Source organism: Pinus tabuliformis, chromosome X (genome assembly GCF_031772625.1).
Source record: "Pinus tabuliformis cultivar Carrire ecotype Pingquan chromosome X, CPIR1, whole genome shotgun sequence".
NCBI lineage: Eukaryota > Viridiplantae > Streptophyta > Pinopsida > Pinales > Pinaceae > Pinus > Pinus tabuliformis.
The window spans coordinates 778,814,698-778,834,301 of record NC_142308.1 but is presented as its reverse complement, the minus strand read 5'-3'; positions in this window follow the sequence as shown (position 1 = coordinate 778,834,301).

Genomic DNA, 19,604 nt, shown 5'->3' with positions numbered 1-19,604 from the left:
ACTTTTCATGAAAAATCCAGAAATGCTGAGTTTTCCCGGAACGGAGTAGCCAAATGAAAGGGTCGCGCGGGGGGTGAGACCCGTTGAGGGGACAAAACCTGTTTTTTGCCTGGAAAAACCAAAAATGACCCAAAATGCTCAAAATTTCTTGGAATTTGTGCTGGGGCTGAGCTATTTAGTGCCATGATCCTTCAAGGAAGCCTCGGCCAAGATGTGGAGGGGGTCGGGCCTTTTTCTTCGTTTTTGTGCTTTGGCCAACCGCCTTTGGAGCACTTTCATCTTCACCTTGCACACGTGCATTTGGGCCCAATAGTGGTTTTTCATGTTCCGGAGCAGGCTCAACTTCTGGTGTTGACTCACGATCATCACTTTTCTCATAGTCGGTTTCGGTTTCTGATATGGTTTCAGGGGCAAAGTGGCTGAAATGTATTGCTGCTTCTGCTTTGAAATCTGCTGTTTTAATTGTTTTGTAATGTTGTTTCAAGGGGACAAGTAGCACAAGGGAAATGTTAGGGAAGGGAGACTTGGAAGGAAAATTGGGAAAAATATATGAAACAGGGGTTAAAGAGAGGAATCATGACATCAACATCATCATACAATTTCATTTGCAAGGATGTTATGGAAGGTAGGGTTTAGGGTTTGATTTTTTATTTCTTAATATTTTTGGTAGGGAAATTAAATAACAATGATAAGGGAGTAAGAAATGGGAGGTGGGAAAATGTAGGAACAATAGGAATGAAAAGGAATACCTTAAAGCAGCAAAACAAACCCTAGCAACTTTGATATTTTGAAGCAAAAGCACATGGAGTCTTTACTTGCAAATGAAGGCTTTTCAAATACAATCATGACCTTCTTGAACTGGCAATAATTTTTTATGATGGAGGGCCTACCTTGCAAAATTTGGAAATTTGTGGTTCCTTGGCAAGTTTGCTGGTGGTTTTGGCAGAGAGAGTGCTGATGGGTCGCGCACCTCACCCAACGGGTCGCGCGCCTTCAACGGATCGCGCGTGTTATAACTTAACACTGGCACAGGGCGCCTGATGGGTCGCGCGCCTCCAACGGGTCGCGCGCCTCCAACGGGTCGCGCGCCTTCCCAACTCACATAATTCACTCAAACTCTCTTGGAAACAATTGCTCTATCACTTGAATGCACAATGAGGCTTGATGGAGGGAGATTAGGGCTTTTATAGCCTTGTTTGAATTAATTTCATGTAATAACCCACTCTATAATGTTTTTTCATGACACTTTATAAACTTGACTTTTTTGGTTTCCTTTTGTCCTGAAATTGATTGATTTGATGCTTTTCTTTGATAATTTTTGCAGGGATAGCATCTGAGGGATCTTGACAAGGGAGCCAGGGTTACATGCTGTCCTTTGAATCATTTTGAATTTTTACAATTTTTACAAAATTTTGAGAAATGACCTTGGCTTTAAAAACAGGGTTTTTAAATCCAAGGTGAAAATTAACTATACAAGATGAAATTTTTCGAAGAAACACTTTGAAAATCATCCCTCTGACTTGCTGGGCACTTATTGACCTTCAGAGACATGACCTTGAAGACAAATTTGACCTCAACCCTAGACCTAAAAATTTTGACCTAAAGACAAAGACAGGTAACCTTGAACAGTTTAATGACTGAAACAACTTGATCCAGCGGTGCCAAGAGGGGGACAAAGACACCAGCTCCTCCATCATGGTTATGGCATGCCTAACGGAATGCAAAGAATGACACTGATGAGACACCTATTTATGCAAATGAAAAGAGCTTTGATCGCTGATGGAGGGCTACTAGACCGACTCTAACAGCGGGCATTCCCATGCTCAGCTTTATAAATTCATTTTCATGTACATAAGATAGACAATCGTCTGTGTGGCAGACTGATGATTCTGGCAGAGCCATCATCCCTTAGTTTGGGTGATTATCTGTGCAGCTGTGATGTACGTTTGATGTCTTTATTTTCCTAAATATATCGCAGCCCGGATGGATGAAACTAGATCTAGGGTCTTCAAACTCGTTCAATCTTCGCCCGAAGTACAAGTCGATCCATGTGAAAAGATGTTCTGATGTCGAACATGGAAAGACATCGCCTAATTACCAGCCAATGATGTAAGTTGTTAACAGGCGCGAGAGGAATCACCGATAATGATAATGACCCTCAAGGTACTTCAGTATAATTCACATGGTGTGAATACATGAGTTGATGTCAAACACCATGCAAAATATTTCGGTCGAAGGCCATTGATGTAAACCTATCGCCGGAAGTGAGAAACTTTCCATTGAGGCATGCAAGCTTCAAAGTACTGAAAGGGTTGTTCCTAAGTCAACTTCTTGGATAATGAGTTAATGTTGACAAGATGTGACCCATCACAGGAGGGCCTTAATGAATCCCACATCTACGACACAGAATGGAGCAAATGATTTTGTGGAGGTGAAAATGATCTGATGATACAAGGTTCAGGGTGGCGGTCATGAAAAATGGAGAGCGAAGGTATTGCAGTGGATGAGGTATTAGCTAGGTTGGTGAATTCTCTGAGCAACATCTCTTGAACATATCAGCGACATTGAAATGGATTGGTAGCGTTAACCCCAAAATGGCTGGTATGGCGGACCAATGGTGATATGACCGGTGAACGGAATAACCCAACCTGACTCAATCATGGTGATGGAGTGAAAGTGTCATGTTCAAGAGCAACCTGCTACCAATGAAGTTATTCAAGTTTTCTTCCCTTTTTCCCTAGTCATTGCTGACCAATACCTCTTTATTTTTGTCAAGCTTGAGGAGGATAACATATGCTTGTTCTATAATTTTCCCTTCGGGCAAACCTGTCGCTATGTTTTAACGAGCCTAGTGATAGTGAAACTTGCTCTTGCCTACATGGGCAAGTTTGTCGTTATTGTTTTAACGAGTTTAACGACAAAGATAACTCGGTCCTTTTCAATTTTAGAGAGTCTAAAAAGAGATGGAAAGGCAACTCTAGTAGTCCTTTTTCGTAATATAATCCCTTAAGTTTGAAAAAGTATAAAATAATATGAAAGGTATGACTTTTCGATAGTTTTAATGAGCCGAACAAGACAAGTGCTCGATCTTTTTGTGTAATGATCCCTCAAGTCCAAAAAGATTAAAATCTAGAGGAGGGATGGCACTTCTGATCACTTTAACGAGCTGGAGAGGCCAATTGCTCAGCAATCTTTTCATATTATATGAGTCTGATGAAAAGAGCTTAAAGGAGACTCATTTTTTGAGGAACGAGTGATGTTTTTCGATAGCCACTGGTTCCAGGTAAGGTTTGGAACTTTTCAATCATGATAGTGTAAAGAAGGTGGCTAATGGAATCACTCATCGCAGCTGTTCCTCAAAAGGGTAAACAATCAAATGGAGGTGTATAATCGGCTTAAAAAGAGTGGAAGTGATGGAAAGAACACGACCAAGGTTCAAAAGCTGATAGCTATGTGATCGCAAAGATTATTTACTGAAGGTGGGTTCATTTTTTAATGAGCTCGAACTCTAGGGGAACATATGCTCATTTCTAGGTTTATTTTTTAACAAGCTTGAACTTCGCATAAAACTGCTCGTGGCTAGGTTTATTTTTTAACGATCTTGAACTTCGCATAAAACTGCTCGTGCCAATCATATAATAAGGATGTCTCATCGATAAGTTCATTTTTTAGGGAGCTTGCCCCATTCGAAACCTTGATTCGGAGCCTTTTCGTATGCAAGCTAGGAATGACCGAACTACGAGTTTAAAGGGTTAAGAGCCTATAAACTAAGAAAATAAATGGTAATTTTTCACTTGTATGCAAAAAGGTTTGCATTCCCCCAAGTATAATGAAGTAGAGTTTCCAGGTTACCATACATAAGTTCTTGCATTAGCAAGATTGTTCTGCCCACATATCAGACAAAACACTTCCTTGGCTTTGTCCATCAAAATGGATGAAGGTGATTCCTGTTCCAATCACCTAACCTTTGATGGAGGAATTTTTTTCCAGACTGATCCATTTTCCTAAATGGATAGGATTGTTAGACTAGTCATATTCCTACAAGGAAACCTCCTGGGTTTCTGGGGTTTTAGTCACAATCACCGAATCACTCGTGCTCATCAGGTGGATGGACTAGAGATTGATGAGACATTTCTTGTGCAAAAAGACTAGTTAGGGATGACATTTCACTAATAGCTGTGTTTGAACCAAAGAATGAAAGCTAGGAAACTAGGTGGACCAATTTGCATTCATGCGGAAAACACGTCACTTGAAAGAGTGAGGAAACAATAGCTCCCATGCTATAAATTTAGTCACACCCAAGGAGCAGATTGTAATCTAGAGGCCCTTGGACTACCATCATGTTTAGATGAACGATTTTCCTTCTCAAAGTTATAGGCAAATTTGAAAGGATCCCCAACGGTTGACTGGTTCCTTTGTTAAAGCCTGTCAGATTTCGAATCTCAGGCAGAAGCGATGGTGAACCAAGCACTTTCCAAGCAGTTGAGGAAAGGATACTCACAGAAGCCCCTTCATCTATGATAGTACCAACCATGATCATTCTGTAAGCTTGTACTATGATTCAGAATGGTACATTAGATGGTAGGCGGGGTCTCCCTAGTAGATTCCAATCGAAGGAAACGACTAGATTGCTTGGAGGAGGGACTGAATAAATGGCCGGATAAATCTCTGACGAACTTCCTTCCTATGGTAAAGGAACAGATAGATTGCCCCCATGTTCATTGGATTTTGTGTTAACGAAAAGAATTTGAACAGTGTCATTCTCATTCTCTTTGGTGACAGTATCATCTGAAGGTGGACCTTCTGAAGACAAGATTGGGTCGACTGGTGACTTGACTTGTTGAATTTGGTCCGGTGTGGACTCAGAGGGTCTATCTTCAATGGTAGGTTCTTCGACCGACAAAAACGGTGTGTCAGTCAGAATTTCAACTAGCGATGGACTTGGTAAGAGTTTCTTGTATCCAGGAGGAAGTTGCTACGGTAAAGCAGGATGGTTATCCAAGACTCTTTTAACTTCATCTAGGAAAGGACAATGGTGGAGGGCATGATCACCTTCACATAGTCTACAAGGAAATTTAGATATTCCTTTTTGTCAATTGACTTCATTTTCACTAGTTGATGGTGTGCTCTCAACATGATCATCAAAGGTTGAAGACATTGGATTGTGCAAGCGGGGAGACCAGTCCCTCAAGATCCATGGGATGCAGGGACAATCTCGATGATAGTGGTCTCCCTTGCAAATGAGACATGGAGATTCAGGTTTGGATGGTGCAGTGTGTGGATTTTCGCCAGATGATGCATGGTTTCCCCCTTTCGTCATTGGATTCTTCTTCTTCTTCTCCTTCCCTTTATTCTTCTTCTTAGTTAATTCGTTTTTAGCGTTACTAGCTTCACCAGGTGAAGAGGAAGAAGGAGAGGGAGAACCAAATGAAGTAGAAGGTGGGGGAGTGACTTCAGGATCATCTGGTTGTTGATTTGATTGCTGAGGAATTGCGTTTTTTTGAATGACAGAGGTCAAGAAAATCCATACTGGCAGGTCAATTATGAGTCCTGGAAGGGACAATGTAGCCATGTGTGGAGCACCCACATCACCCCAAGAGGAGAAGGGACTAGGATTTCCCCCAAGGGGAAATCCTTGATTAGTAGACTCCATTTTCTCAACCTAAGACCAACAAGGGAAAAATGAAATTATTCCGATTAAAATAAATTTTATGATGCTTTGTCACAACTTGCTTTTTCAACTTTTAAGAGTCGAGAAAAAGCTAAAGATGACTCTAGTTGCCTTCGATTTTTAATGAGCCTAAAGTGACAAGTGCTTAGATGGACCTTTTCTTTTAAGGAGTCTGAAAAGGAACAAAAGTGACTACTCTAGAAATCTAGACAGAGGGATTACCAAACCAATCACAAAACTACAGAATACTTTTTACAGTACAACAGTCAATCTTCTCTAATGTTGTGTTCAGTGCATTACTATCGATAGGGTGGCAGACACGGCTTCCTAGGGATAAAGGATGTAGCCTATTGTGGTCTCCCAATATATACTTGACGGTACATGGGAGCACAAGTCCGTACTGGCACTTGTCATCTCAAAGAGGAGGAATCACCCAACCTACGATGAAAGCGATAGTTACCAGGCTTTACGACGTCGGAATACATCTCTAGCCTAGACTTCTAAATGTTGTGTGTTAGGTTCCAAAGCGTTTTTATGTTCATTGAGGTTTATTTTATAGTTGATATTTCTTAAGAAGTTTTCCTTTAAGGTTCACCGCGTGATGTAGATATACAATTCCTAAATATGCAATCTAAGATGATAAACAGTCATTTACTTTCTTTTTTCAATGAAAATCCTAGCTACTAAGGAATGAGAAGTGAAATTATTTCAACATAGAGCAGATAACACACACTAGATGCACTTTTCCTAAATCAATTTCAGCATGCAGTCTAAATGCAAATGCACATGCATGTATTGTTTTTCAGTTTTCTTAATGTAAGAATGACAAAAAAAAACTAAGTACAGATATGAACTATCTTCTTTCAAAGCGACAGTACTAACAATTTTCTCTTCAAAAACGAAAGGAAGGCTAAGATGACACTTTGTGATTTCAAACTTAAAATTGCTTTCGACACTTGAAATACTATTAATTCAAATCAAATACAATGGAAAAAGTGTAATCGACTATCTAAAAGAGGAATGCTTTACAACACCCTTTTTCTTGATTGAAAATGACACTTGCGACACTTTCAAATCAAAATACGACAGTTCGATTAAGCTACTATTTGAAAAGGAGAACTGTAAATGTTGAAAAATACATTAAAAAAATTCACAATTCCTTATTAGTGGAGGCTGAAATAATGCAAAGGAATATGGTTTCAATAGTGATGTTCTAATCATAGACAGCAAAACTACTGAATAAAGCTGAAGACAATGAAGAAAAAACCAAAATTTGGAGGCAGAAACAGTCTTAGTCAATCATCACAACTGTAACATAGGGAAACAGGGATGCATCTCACCTGCAACACACGAGAGGTGCGATGCATCCAGATTTCCAATGAAAGACAGTGCGATGGTCCAGGGACGAGACTGGGCTTGGTTTTCACTCATAGTTTGCAGCTAAGTTCAGGGATTTAGGCTGAGCTAATGATAGTCAGTAAACACAAAGTATAGGGGTTGATCTAATGAGGTTATTTGAGCTACCACTAGGGCACTTAGGAAGTTTACAAGTCATATGTTCAGTCCGTAAACCAACTCGGAGATTAACTGAAGCAACATTGATCTACGTTGCAGTTGCATAGCAAAAGCAGTTTGAAGGCTAGCTGGCTTAACTTTAGGCTCCGTCTATGGTTTATAAAGCAAACAATATTAACAAAACAAACAAACTATTTGTTCCCCAACGAAGTTGCCATTTTTTTATCAGGAAAACTAATTTCCATTCAAAGCTGCTTGTCCCACTAAGATGGGTAGCTATCTTAGAAACAACAAACTAAAGTTACTTTTGTTTTCCTTTATGAGAGATAGATGAGAGAGAAGCAAAGAGTACCAACCTCAGTCTTTCGCTAGTCTCCTTACTTGTTTCCTCTTCCCTTTGATAGAGATTTTGCCACTCCTTTCTCACTTGTCCTGCTTCAAAGAACACATGTAGAGTCAAAGCAGCAAAATACCATCAAAGCATAGAGATCTATAACCATAAACAACGTTGGATCAGATGTACAATAACCATACAAATGCATATACAAATACAAGATTCATAGATATACAAGCATATGGAGGAAAAATCAAATAGCTTTATTGATAGAAGTAGTAGAAGAGAGGATTACAACCAAGTTGTCTGATCCAGCATCATCCTCCCAACATGAAAGCCCTCTTCACCTCATACAAAGCAAGATCACCCAACAATGTCTTTAAAGAGAAACCAACAGAACTTCCTTGCAAATTACAAAATTCCAGCCTCTGGATCTCTAGGATGAAGGATCCATATATAGATGTTTGCAGGAGAGTGAGTCAACTTCTGGGATTTTGATTAGTGTCATTTCACTGATAGTTCTTGGTTCCACTTGGAGATTTCATGCTCTGTTACTCATCCCTGGGTGAATTTAGAGAGGAAAGTGTCATATGAGCAATTTCTAGAAGATTTTTGAGTTTCCACCTAGAAAATTGCTTCTGCCATTTGTCTGCTCTCGCTCATCACATCCTACAGAAGGGCCTTTTAGTATGCATCGCACCCCCCGTGTGTAATAGGTGAGATGCATCGCACCCTTAGCATGGAGCATTCTCTATGGTCCAGTTTTGACCAGTTCTCAGTAGTTTTTCAGGGAGAACTTCTGGGAAATGATGTAATCAGCTGACCTTGTTCCTTTATGGTATGAAAAAACACTTTTATGGGTTTATAAGCCCTTGGTTTATGGACATATGTGATTGGGGTTGCAGTGCCGAAATATTTCTATAACACGAGGGTCTTGATTTCCGCTTCCCGAACTAGTACGATTCTATTCATGTGAATGAATGTGTCGAAGTCGAACATGGTAGAAACCACTTGATTACCAGTCAATGCTGTGAACTGTTAACAAGTGTGAGAGAAATCACCAGTAATGTCAATGGCTCTCAAAGTACTTAGTACAATCCAAGAAATGTGAATAAATGAGCTGAAGTCAAACATGTCATAGAATCATTCGATCGAAGGTCAATGATGCAACCTATCGTCAAAGATGATAAAAATGCCATTAGGGCTTGCAGTTTTCAAGGTACTGATGATTTCTAGATCAGCTTCCTAAATAATGAGCTGAAGTCGATAGAAAGCGATCCATCATAGGCAATCCCACAACACAAAATCATAGATCAAGTTTTGAAGAAATATATTGGCAAGGAATGACTCAGGGATGGTCAAAATGGATGACATATATTTTGCAAGTGAATGGTTTGTTTAAATTGATCTCTTGAACACATAACGACACTCCAAATGGCTTGGTGACAATTGACCCAAAGCTAATACCTAGAAACTGGCTGAAGACTTTCAATGTGGTTTGATTAACTGTTAGGCAAAAAATTTCCCAACCTAGGTGAACAAAAAATGTCATGTTCAAGAGTGGTTGACAGCTTTTTTACAAAACAAAGTGTAACAAACAGGTTCATTTTTCTCTCTTTTCCCCCACCATTTCTAGCAAGTACCTCTTTATTTTTGACAAGCTTGAGGAGGATAACATTTGCTTGTTTATAAGCTCATCCTTCGGATGAGTCCAACTTAGTTTAAAATTCGAACCCTAAGAAGGAGTGGTTCGTTCCTGTTTAAAATTGAACAGGTCCTTTACTGTTAAATTTTAATGAGTCCAGTATAGGAAAAACTCTGTGTTTTTCAATTTTACGGAGTAAGAAGAAAAACTTAAGAAAACTCCATGGGGGTATTTTTTCGTAAAATAATCCCTCAGGTCTGAAAAAGGATAAAATAATACAGGAGGGATGACATTTCCAATACTTTAACAAGCTGAAAAGACAAGCGCTCGATAATATTTTCATATTGAACGAGTCTGAAAAGGGTTTAAAGAGGGCTCTATTGACCGTAATTAGTCAACATGTACCTTTTTCATAAATAGTCCATTTTAGTTCATAAAAGGGGTAAACTTATACTGAAGGGACGATTATTCATTTATTTAACGAGTTCGAACAATCAAGTGCTCGACAATCTTTTCAATTTTTGAGAGTCTGAAAAGAGCTTAAAGAGAAATCCAATGTTTTTCCTTTTCATAAATTTTTTGAAAGAGTCCGAAAAAGTGATAAAAGTATGCTCCTTGTTGAAAAATGATCAATTTTCTTGAAAAATCCAATATTCAGCACAAAAACTCAAAACATTACACTTACCTGTCTAAGATAAATAAAAATGATTTAAAAATTGTCTTTTTAAAGTGAAAAATAAATAAATTAAAAATTCATTTATTCGAAAAAACTTATAAAAAGGGCTTTTCTAACTTAATTTTTACCATTTGAGTTCAGAGTGAAAAGTGAGAGCTTTTGGGTAAGAAAGTTCCTATGAAGATTCTGGAAAATCCGTCTGTTGGAATTGAAAACCGTCAGCTCTAGGTAATCCATGTCCTCCTTAACTTGCATTTCATTCGTTTACATTTTGTTTTTAGGCTTTAAATTTGATTTTTAAAGGAAAAATAGGTTTAAAAATTCGCTCACGGGGGTCCGCAGATGCAACACGCGGCCCTTGCGGACCCCAACTTTTTTCTATAAAGAAAAAAGTTGTAGGTCTGCACCTATTGCTCACAACCCTTGTGAACCTACGCACTGTTTGTAAGCAGCGGGTACGGACCTCGCAAAATAAATTTTAAAAACTTAAATTTCTCCATTTTTGCCCAAAATTTTCTGAACAAGGTTGTTTATGCATTGTAGGACATTCAAAATGCTTACTTGGAGAGAACGCGAGCACGAGGACCTAGATTTTACCGCACTAAATCATATGCCCACAATGCAGGCATTAAGAGCATGTGGATTGCTAAAGTTCTGGGGCATATAGGGTATGAGGGCCCAAGTAGACCTCTTGAAATGGTTGGTAGACAGATGGAACATACAGGACCAGTGTTTCGTGATTGATGGACACCGGCTCGAAATCGAACTGGAGGACATATATTTTTTGACTGGTTTGTCCAAGAGGGGCGAACAATTGTCTCCTTTCGGGACTAGGCCAAGTGTCCAGTCTATCGCTAGTCTCCGATTAGAGTTTTGCAATGATCAAACAAAGGACAAGCGGATTGATATTAAAAACATCAATTGTCTTGAGCTTAAGGTTATTGTGTTCACTGTCACCAAGCTATGTGGGAGTGCATCATTGCATGTGGCTACTAGATTCCAAATGCAGATGGCAGTAGACTGTTTTCGAGGCAAAATATTCAACTGGTGCGAGGCTGTGTTGGCAAATGTGAAAGGCCAACTAACTAGAGCAAAGAACGAACAACTGAAAAATTTAGGATATGGATTCATCGTGGTCAGCTTTGCTCTAGAGAGGATCCCCATGTTAGCCCCACAACATATTCCTATTGATGATGGTCTTCCTCGAGAGCCTAGAATATTTCGCTGGGTTGCTTTGATGGCCCGTCACCCTGAGGAGGGTACAGAGGTTGTTCGATTTCTGCCTGAGTATTTTCGTTGGTTGAACAACCAACTTTTTGTGATTCAGGATTTTCCATACACTAGGATGGATTATTGCAGTGACCCAGACATGATTTTTCCACGAGGAGAACAATGGGATGATTCAGGTAAAATAATTTTCAACACTTTCTAAGTTTTAATTTTTTTATTTTTAAATCTTCCAAAACTGACAATCAAAAGTTTAAATGCAGATGTGGGTCCATGATGACCAGCTGCTCTCTAGCCTTTCGAGAGGAGACACCTAGCTGCAGTAGCACTAGCCCCACAGGACCAATCAGTAGAGATCTTGACCGACATGGAGCATCATCTAGAGTGCTTGACACTAGATATTCTAGAGATTGGTATAGATGATATTCCACTTAGGTTACAGAGATACGTGATTGGGGTCCCAGGACCTTTCAGGAGGTTCCTATGTAGGGTGGCCTGAGCAGTGGTTTCTTATCGTGATTATCGCCAGGGATAGGATGATCGATTTTGTAGACTCATGACATTTTTTACTTTTTGTATTATCATTTTTGCCGATCATAAGGTGTTTTTCAACCTATGATTGAAGACGATGTATATTTTGAAAAACTACTTCTATGCTATGATATATCATTATTACTAGCTATCTTGTGTAACATGTTATCGAATGTTATTAAATTTACTATTTTGATTATTGAAATGTCTATTTATCATACTAGAAGCAACTGCATCTTCTAATGTACTTAAATGTCTTGGAATATGCTAATATTCAATGTAGTCAAATTCACGTTCCAAGAGATGAACTCTCAAAAATAACCTTAATAACACTAGATTTCTAATGGCATAAACCCTGTTAAGCTGTAATATAATGAGTTCAAAATCCAACCTAACAATCAAACTCCAAATCCCAAATGAGATGGATTCGGATAATAACTCAATCACTGCACTATACTCTACAATGTTATTCGTTGTTTGACTGAGGCTTACCCCATGCATGGATACTAACTCATCAGAGAGTGAATAGATAACCCAAGCTACAGAAGAAATGTTCCGTGTATTATGACAAGCACCATCAGCAAAACCAATGTATGTTTGAAGAGACGTCGACATCTGAAATATCAAGAGTAAAATGAAGATAAGCAGTAATAATGATAAGAGCACTCTCTAAACTAGGCACAATTTTCTAATCTAAAACACACCAGTTGTAAAGAAACTAAGCTAACAAAAAATCTCCACCCAGAATTTAAACATAATATCTCTTTAGATAAAGTCCATTTCTGGGTTTACCCAAAGAGATACCGTCAAAATCTATCAATTCATAAGCCCCTTTTGCCAGCTTTCGCTTAACAATGTAAGGACCATGCTACATAGGTACAAATTTTCCAGCCCCTAGCTTATTGTTTGCTTGATCATATACTACAACTAGGTATCCTTCCGAAAAATTGCGAGGTGTAACATTTCTGTCGTACTGAGCTTTTATTCATTTCGCATGAGTCTCATTTGATATTGCAGCAGTGCGTCGATTCTCATCTAGCTGAGCTAAGTACAAAAAATGTTTCTCTTCTTCAGAAGTAACTGGGAGTAATTCTATGGCTAATTGTAATGATGAACTTTCACATTCAATAGGTAACACTACTTCCAAACTGTAGACCAGTTGAAAAGGAGTGAAACCAGTTGATGCTTTTGCTGAGGTCCGATATGCCCAAAGTGCTGAAAATAGCACGGTATGCCAATTCGACTTATGAATACCAATGATTCGTTGGATCATAGTGACTAAAACTTTATTGATAGCTTCAACCAGACCATTATCCTACAGGTAATATGGAGTAGAAATATTGTGGCGCAGGCCAAGTTGATCTGTCAGTTTCGTCATCATGATGTTTCGAAAGTGACTTCCATGATCAGTAATAATAGCTTGAGGAACACCGAATCTAGAAATTATATGATTGAATATGAAAGTTGCAGCAGTTTTTCCGTCTGCCGAAAATGTAGGCATTGCCTCAGCCCACTTAGTAAAATAATATACTGCTAGGATAATATACGCATGCCCCCCAGCCAAGTGAGGGTTACATGTAATAAAGTCAATACCCCACTTTGCGAGAGGACCGACAACAATTATAGGGTGAAGATCAATTTTGGTTGAATAGGGATCAGAAAATGACTGTACAGCCTGATATGCAATTTCAAAGGGACTGAAAGGCATCGCGCCACCAAATGAATCCACCTTAGAATCAAAAGGTACGATCCAAGGATCATCAAAAGTAATAGTATTCGACAAAATCATATGAATAGTTGCAATAGAAGGTGATACATTAGGAGGATGGAAGGAAAAATTTCCTAGTAAACCAGAATCTTTAATCAAACCTACACCAACATCCTTATAAGGGATAGTCGTTTTACTGATGTGTTGAATACTATTTGTAGAGGCTGGGTCGGATGAGAAATAAGTCAGCTGGTCTATTGTAATGATTTTTCCATTATGAGGAAAGTTGAAAAGCTGAAAAACCGATGAAACAATAGTAGTCATAGCTTAAGACCAATTGCAACCCAGGAGAAGGTTGTAATCTAGAGGGGCATCAACCACTTCCACATCTATATTTACAGTTTTGCTTTTGACCCCTATAGGTAAATCGTGCAAAATACCAAAAGGATGGAACCCTCGGCCATCAAAGCCTTTAGAATTGTCAGAGACTGATTGAGTGTGGGAGAAATAAGAGATTTCCAACACCGGATCGACATAATACACGTAGAAGCCCCTTCATCAATCACAGTCTGAAAGCAAGGTCTGTTTTTGACTAAAACTAGAATATGGAAAGCCATTTGATGAGGGAGGCGGGGTGTACTATTCTCTAAATCAAAGATTATTAGGTTCGAATCTTGAATATAGATAGCTCCTATAGCAAACAATATTAATTTACGTTGTGCTGGGCATGATTGCAACACTTCCAAACCTGACATTGTTGAAGGGGAAATAGCTAAGTCTTCAACAATGTTATAATTCTGAGCAGCTCTCGCATGTGGATTGAAAGTTGATTTCCAAAGTATACCTTTAGCAGGCGGTTTGATTACTAAGTCAGGGTTGGGTTTCTCAATCTGTAGTGGACCAGAACTAGGAGGAGGTGTATTTGATGTGTTTGAATTAGAAGATTTTGCTTCTTTACCACCAACAGGATTTTTACTACCATAATCTTGTGATCGCGTCGCAATCCTAACATGAGACATCATCATAATGGGTTCTTCTAAGGCATTCAAGGAAGAACCAATCATCTTACTATCTTGAGTAGGAAAAGGATCCTTCAAGACAGCAGGCATTTGAGAACCTTTAACGATTTTCGAAACCTCTACTCGATGTGGCTAGTCTTTGGTAAAATGATCCTCGTTGCAAATAAAACAAGGATAAAGAGGTTTTCATTTTCGTCAGTAGATTCATTTTTATCTGTTTTATCTTTTGAATTTTGTTTGTTTTTCTTCTTCCCTTTCTTTTTACTACCATATTTTGATTTGGCTGTAGTTGATTCTACGACATGGATGTCGGCAGAAATTTCAGTGTAAGAATCTCCTGTCGGGGAATCAAGTAAAGTTATAATAGGATAAGAATTCTTTGAAGATTTCTTCTTACTTTTAGTGCTAACTGAACCAATCATACCATCAGCAGCATGAGACCCTGAAGGAGCTGCAGTTATTTGACCGTGTTTTGGAAGATCAAGGATTTTTTCATGTAAAGTACCTGATTGCGTATAGACAAGGTCAAGGTACTGGGCTTGAGCAATGACTTGCTTTTTAGTAACAACTCCTCCCTTAGCTACATCTTCAGTGATTTTAGGTAACAATGATTTAAGGAACCATTTCGCTAAAATTTGATCTGGAACAAAAACTTTCACTAAACGCCTTCTATGTCATCATTTGTGAATATGATCAGAAATGTACGTGGATGTGGATTATTTCAGTGAAGTTAACAGTTGCATGCCATTGTCGTATCTAACAGGCAACTGAAAATGAGTTAAGAAAGCAGTGGCTAATTGATTGAAATTATAAAAAGAGGCTCGTGGTAACTCAATGTACCATTTGGCGGCAAGACCAATAAGAGTCCATTGAAAAAGACGCAATCGAATTGAATCATCAATGATAGAATTAGATGCACACCAGAGGTGATAAGCATAAGATGATTTCAAGGATCTTCTCCTGACTAACCCTCAAATTTTGGGATATCACTAGGTAACTTATTAGGCATTGGTGACCAATACGGAAGATAGTAAATTGGATCGTTCATAAGGCGCAACAAATCAGGTAAATCCAAAGTTGCAATAAATGGTAACTGATAGTTAGGGTCGCGAAAACCTTGAGTAGCGAGACTAGTTCCAGGAGGAGGATATCCAGGATAACCTGGAATTGGATTTGCATTAGGAATGTTATAACCTCCTAGGAAACTAGGATTAACCGGACCAAACTGGGGTTGTTGAGGCTGTTGATAAGTATAGCCAGGATACAGTTGATACTGATAAATAGGGTTTTGTACAGTAGGACTGAATTGATATTGTCCCTAGTATGGTTGATACGTGAATTTTGGTTGACTTGTGGCAATTGTAGCAATTGTACTAGCTTGTCTTGCAGGCATCTGGACTGAAGTCTGAATCGTAGGTCTTGACTGTGGCACAGAGACTTGAGGAATTTGCACTTATGCAGGGGCAGTATAAACCGAAGCTATTGATACTCCAAAAACAGGTGTTGTAGGTTGAACAGAAGTTGCAGTAGTGCAGCAGTTTGAGCTAGAGCACGAGGTGAGCTAGGCTCAAGCTGCTAAACTGTACCAGATGCAGGGATTTGAATAGTAGGTTGGACAGGTTGCTAAGTAGAACCAGAAACCAAAGGCTGTCCAGGTTGATTAAGTAACTGCACATTAGGTTGCAAAGTTTTTTGAGTTTGAGACAGATCCCACACCATGTTCATTCCTAAGTATGGACCCACAAAAGGTTGTGAATATGGAGGACCATAACCTGGTTGAATGTAGGGCTGATAATTAAGCGGTACATTTATAGCTCCTTGAAAAAATGGTTGACCAGAGGGCGGTTGGAAACCTTGAGTTGGGTACTGACCTTGGGGTTGATAACCCTGAGGCACGTACTGAAACTAGGGTTGACCTTGAGGTATGTACTGAAACTGGGGTTGACCTTGGGGTATGTACTGGGTCTGAGGTTGACCTTGGGGTATGTACTATCCTGAAGGTTGAAAACCTTGAGGTAGACCTCCAAGAGGTAACTGACTACCTTGAGGTTGCCCCCCAGTTGGTCACTTACTACCTTGGGGTTTCCCCCCAGGCGGTAACTGACCACCTTGGGGTTGCCCCCCAAGCGATAACTGACTACCTTGAGGTTGCCCCCCAGGCGGTAACTGACTACCTTGATGTTGAGGATTTGGAATACTACCAGACATCATAAGGATTTGTTCTGTATTCAACACTTGAGTTCCATTACTTCCAGATGATAACATTTGTTCAATTGGTCAAGGAGATGCTCTTGAAAAAGTACCAGAGAGTGACTGGTGCCCTGAAGGAACAGAAGGACCACCAGATAAAAATGTTTACGGTGTTTGGGAAAACATGGATGACTGTCTTGACATGATCGATGAAGGATAATAACCCCTTGGCGTAGCATGAAAAGGAATTCGAGGTGGTGAAAAAATAAGACCCAGGTTTTCTAAAAAATTTGCTAGTGAAACATACCAAGCATCACTCCTAAAAGGACTGTAGAATATTGATTCACGCTCCCTAAAATTTAGAATCTGTTGGTTTTCGGGAAGAGTTACGTCTTCTTCTGGATTAACAAGTTATTCAATAGAAATGAGGCCAAAAGGAAGATTTTGAGTAATGATATTGCTTACCCTAGGTGATCCAGGATTACAAGAAGTTGGAAAGGCAAATCCTAAAGTTGGAGTAACAACAGGTTCAGTGTTAGGCTCAGAAATTTTAGGTTCTTCAGCTAATTCACTGGAAGGAGAAATACTACCAGTAACTTCAGAAAATGAAATTGGATCTTGAATAGACTCTATTGTTTGTATTTGATAATCAGGATGAACAATTAAAGATGATTCTATGGCTTCTGGTGATCCAACTCTACTGTCACTAGGTGATACAAGAGCTCGTGGCCCTTCAAACTGGCTTGGTGAATACTCAAGAGGTTTCCCCTGAAGTCTATGAGATTGTCTCGGTAATTCATCCATGATTAAATATTAATTAATCACACGCAAAAAAAGAGAATTTCAATAAAACCACCTAAAGTCTCTAAAGAAATAAATAATTGAATCACACACCTAAAAAATATAAGAGTTCAAACCACACACAAATAGTAACTTCCCGTACTAAAAACACTAGTTGGTGATGAAATCCAACTTAGTAAAATTTTAATACAGAAAGGGCGGTTGGAACAATTACCTCGACAACCTGCTTAATGAAACAGACTGGCACAAGTTTCTTCACAAAACCATCTCGAGTGAAGAGAACCCCCTAGAGAGTCCAAGTGAGTCTAGTTGACGACTACTCCAGGTATAGTGAGACCCATCCTTCACCATCACCTTAGGAAATAATCTTAAGTTTATGGACACTAAGGTTACCAACGGCAACAAATACAATTGGGGGAACAGTCTACGATTCGATCTACATGCAAGGGTAGAGTAACAAAGCTCAATCCCCTTGAAGTCTCCTCGACATGATCAATCCAAGGTTTACCAACAAGTGACCCCAGGCTCATCGACAATGGTTAATCTGAGGTTTACCATTTATAATATGTGCAAATATTCTATCTTTCCCAATGAAATAGACTTGATTGTCTCAAAGGTTCGGACATGATCTTGTGATTGAATCCTTTAAGAGAAGCTTCCCAGAATGTATCAATTACAATTGGATTTATTTCCTACCACAAGATGTATCTACTTTTTTGTTTTAACTATCTTGGAGAGTTAATTACTCCCTACTCCAAGATACTAGCCTAAGCTAAATTGGTGATAAGAGCCCTAGAAATAAAAAAGATTACTAGATCAATTTTAATTAAGCGTTGCTTTTATGGGTTGTTCTTTAAGTCAATAGGTATGGAAATGAAACTTTGATGGTGTGAAGACTCAACTCAAAACACTAAAAAAAGTCACCTAAAATAATAAACAATTCGTTTTTCTTTCAATGAAATTCTAGCTAAAAGAAACAGTTCGAGAATGCAATTCCTTAAGAAACAATTCTTTCTTTCGACATGGAAATGAATAGAAAATCTGTTTTTGTCTTTTTCAATAAGAACTCAAAATGAGACTAATAATTAATGCTCACAATAAATCCCTTTCACTTTTCAAAACTTGAAACTACAAGAAAAACAATTTGATTGAGAAGAGATCTACAAGTTCTAAAAAAGCACTCAAAACTACCAAAACTAATTTTGAGATCTAAAAACTTTTAAAAATCTAATTAAATAAAAGCGTCAATTCTTTTTGAGGACATTTTACTTAGTTGTTTAGTAAACTAAGGATTCATTTGTTTAGAATAACAAACCAATCAAAAAACATCCAGATATGTTTTCTTTTGTAAAAATGAAATTCAGAACTTACAAAAAACTTTGTTCAAAGATTTTCAAGGAGAAAACTAAATCTATTTCTCACAAAAGATAGATTTCACAACCAAGTCAGACTCATCAAGAAGACTAAAAGACACCAGGGTGATCTAAGGTTTCTCAAGCTTCTGATCTTTGAGTCACTACAGAGACCAAGTGAAAACCACTCCAAGCATGCAAAATTTATAGAAAATCATCTAAAACAAAAATACTATCGGAACTCACTCACAAGAGATTTTTAACAGGAAAAATACAGATCTGGGTAGACACTAAAAATCCTAAATCAAACCCAAACTTAACTGGAAGAAGATATCTTAAGTTTTTCAAAAAATTTAATAGGGTCCACATGCTCCTTAAGCAACAGGTGCGGTCCCCCACTGGTTGCTGAAGAAAAATGCGGAGATGCCCGCATTGTCTGTAAAGAGAAAGTGAGGTCCCCAGAAAATTTCAAAAAAAACAAAAGTACTTCTAGATTCTAAAAGCTACCCAAGATAGTATACATCAATCAAAAACCAGAAAAGAAAACAATTTTCTCAAGTCAAAACAAAGGAAAACCAAAAACCAAATTCATTCCCCAGCGTGAGTCGCCAATTTGTTAGCCAGATAAATCGATCTTGTGGACAAGGTCGATCTCCCTAGTATCAGAAGATAGTTTAGCAATAAATGGACAAACAAACCTTTCTTTCTCTAGACATATGTGATTTATAAATAAATACTACAAAGGTGTTAAGATCCTACCTTAGATCCAACGCTTGTTCGTTGTAGTCATCCTTCAATCGTTTGAAAGAGTTATCTTTAAAGACCTACAATCACAAACAAGCAAACATTAAATATCACCTGCATAACAAATATCATAAACCATGTCTATTATGGTGATCAAGGAATCCATAAAATAAACCATCAATTAACAGCTT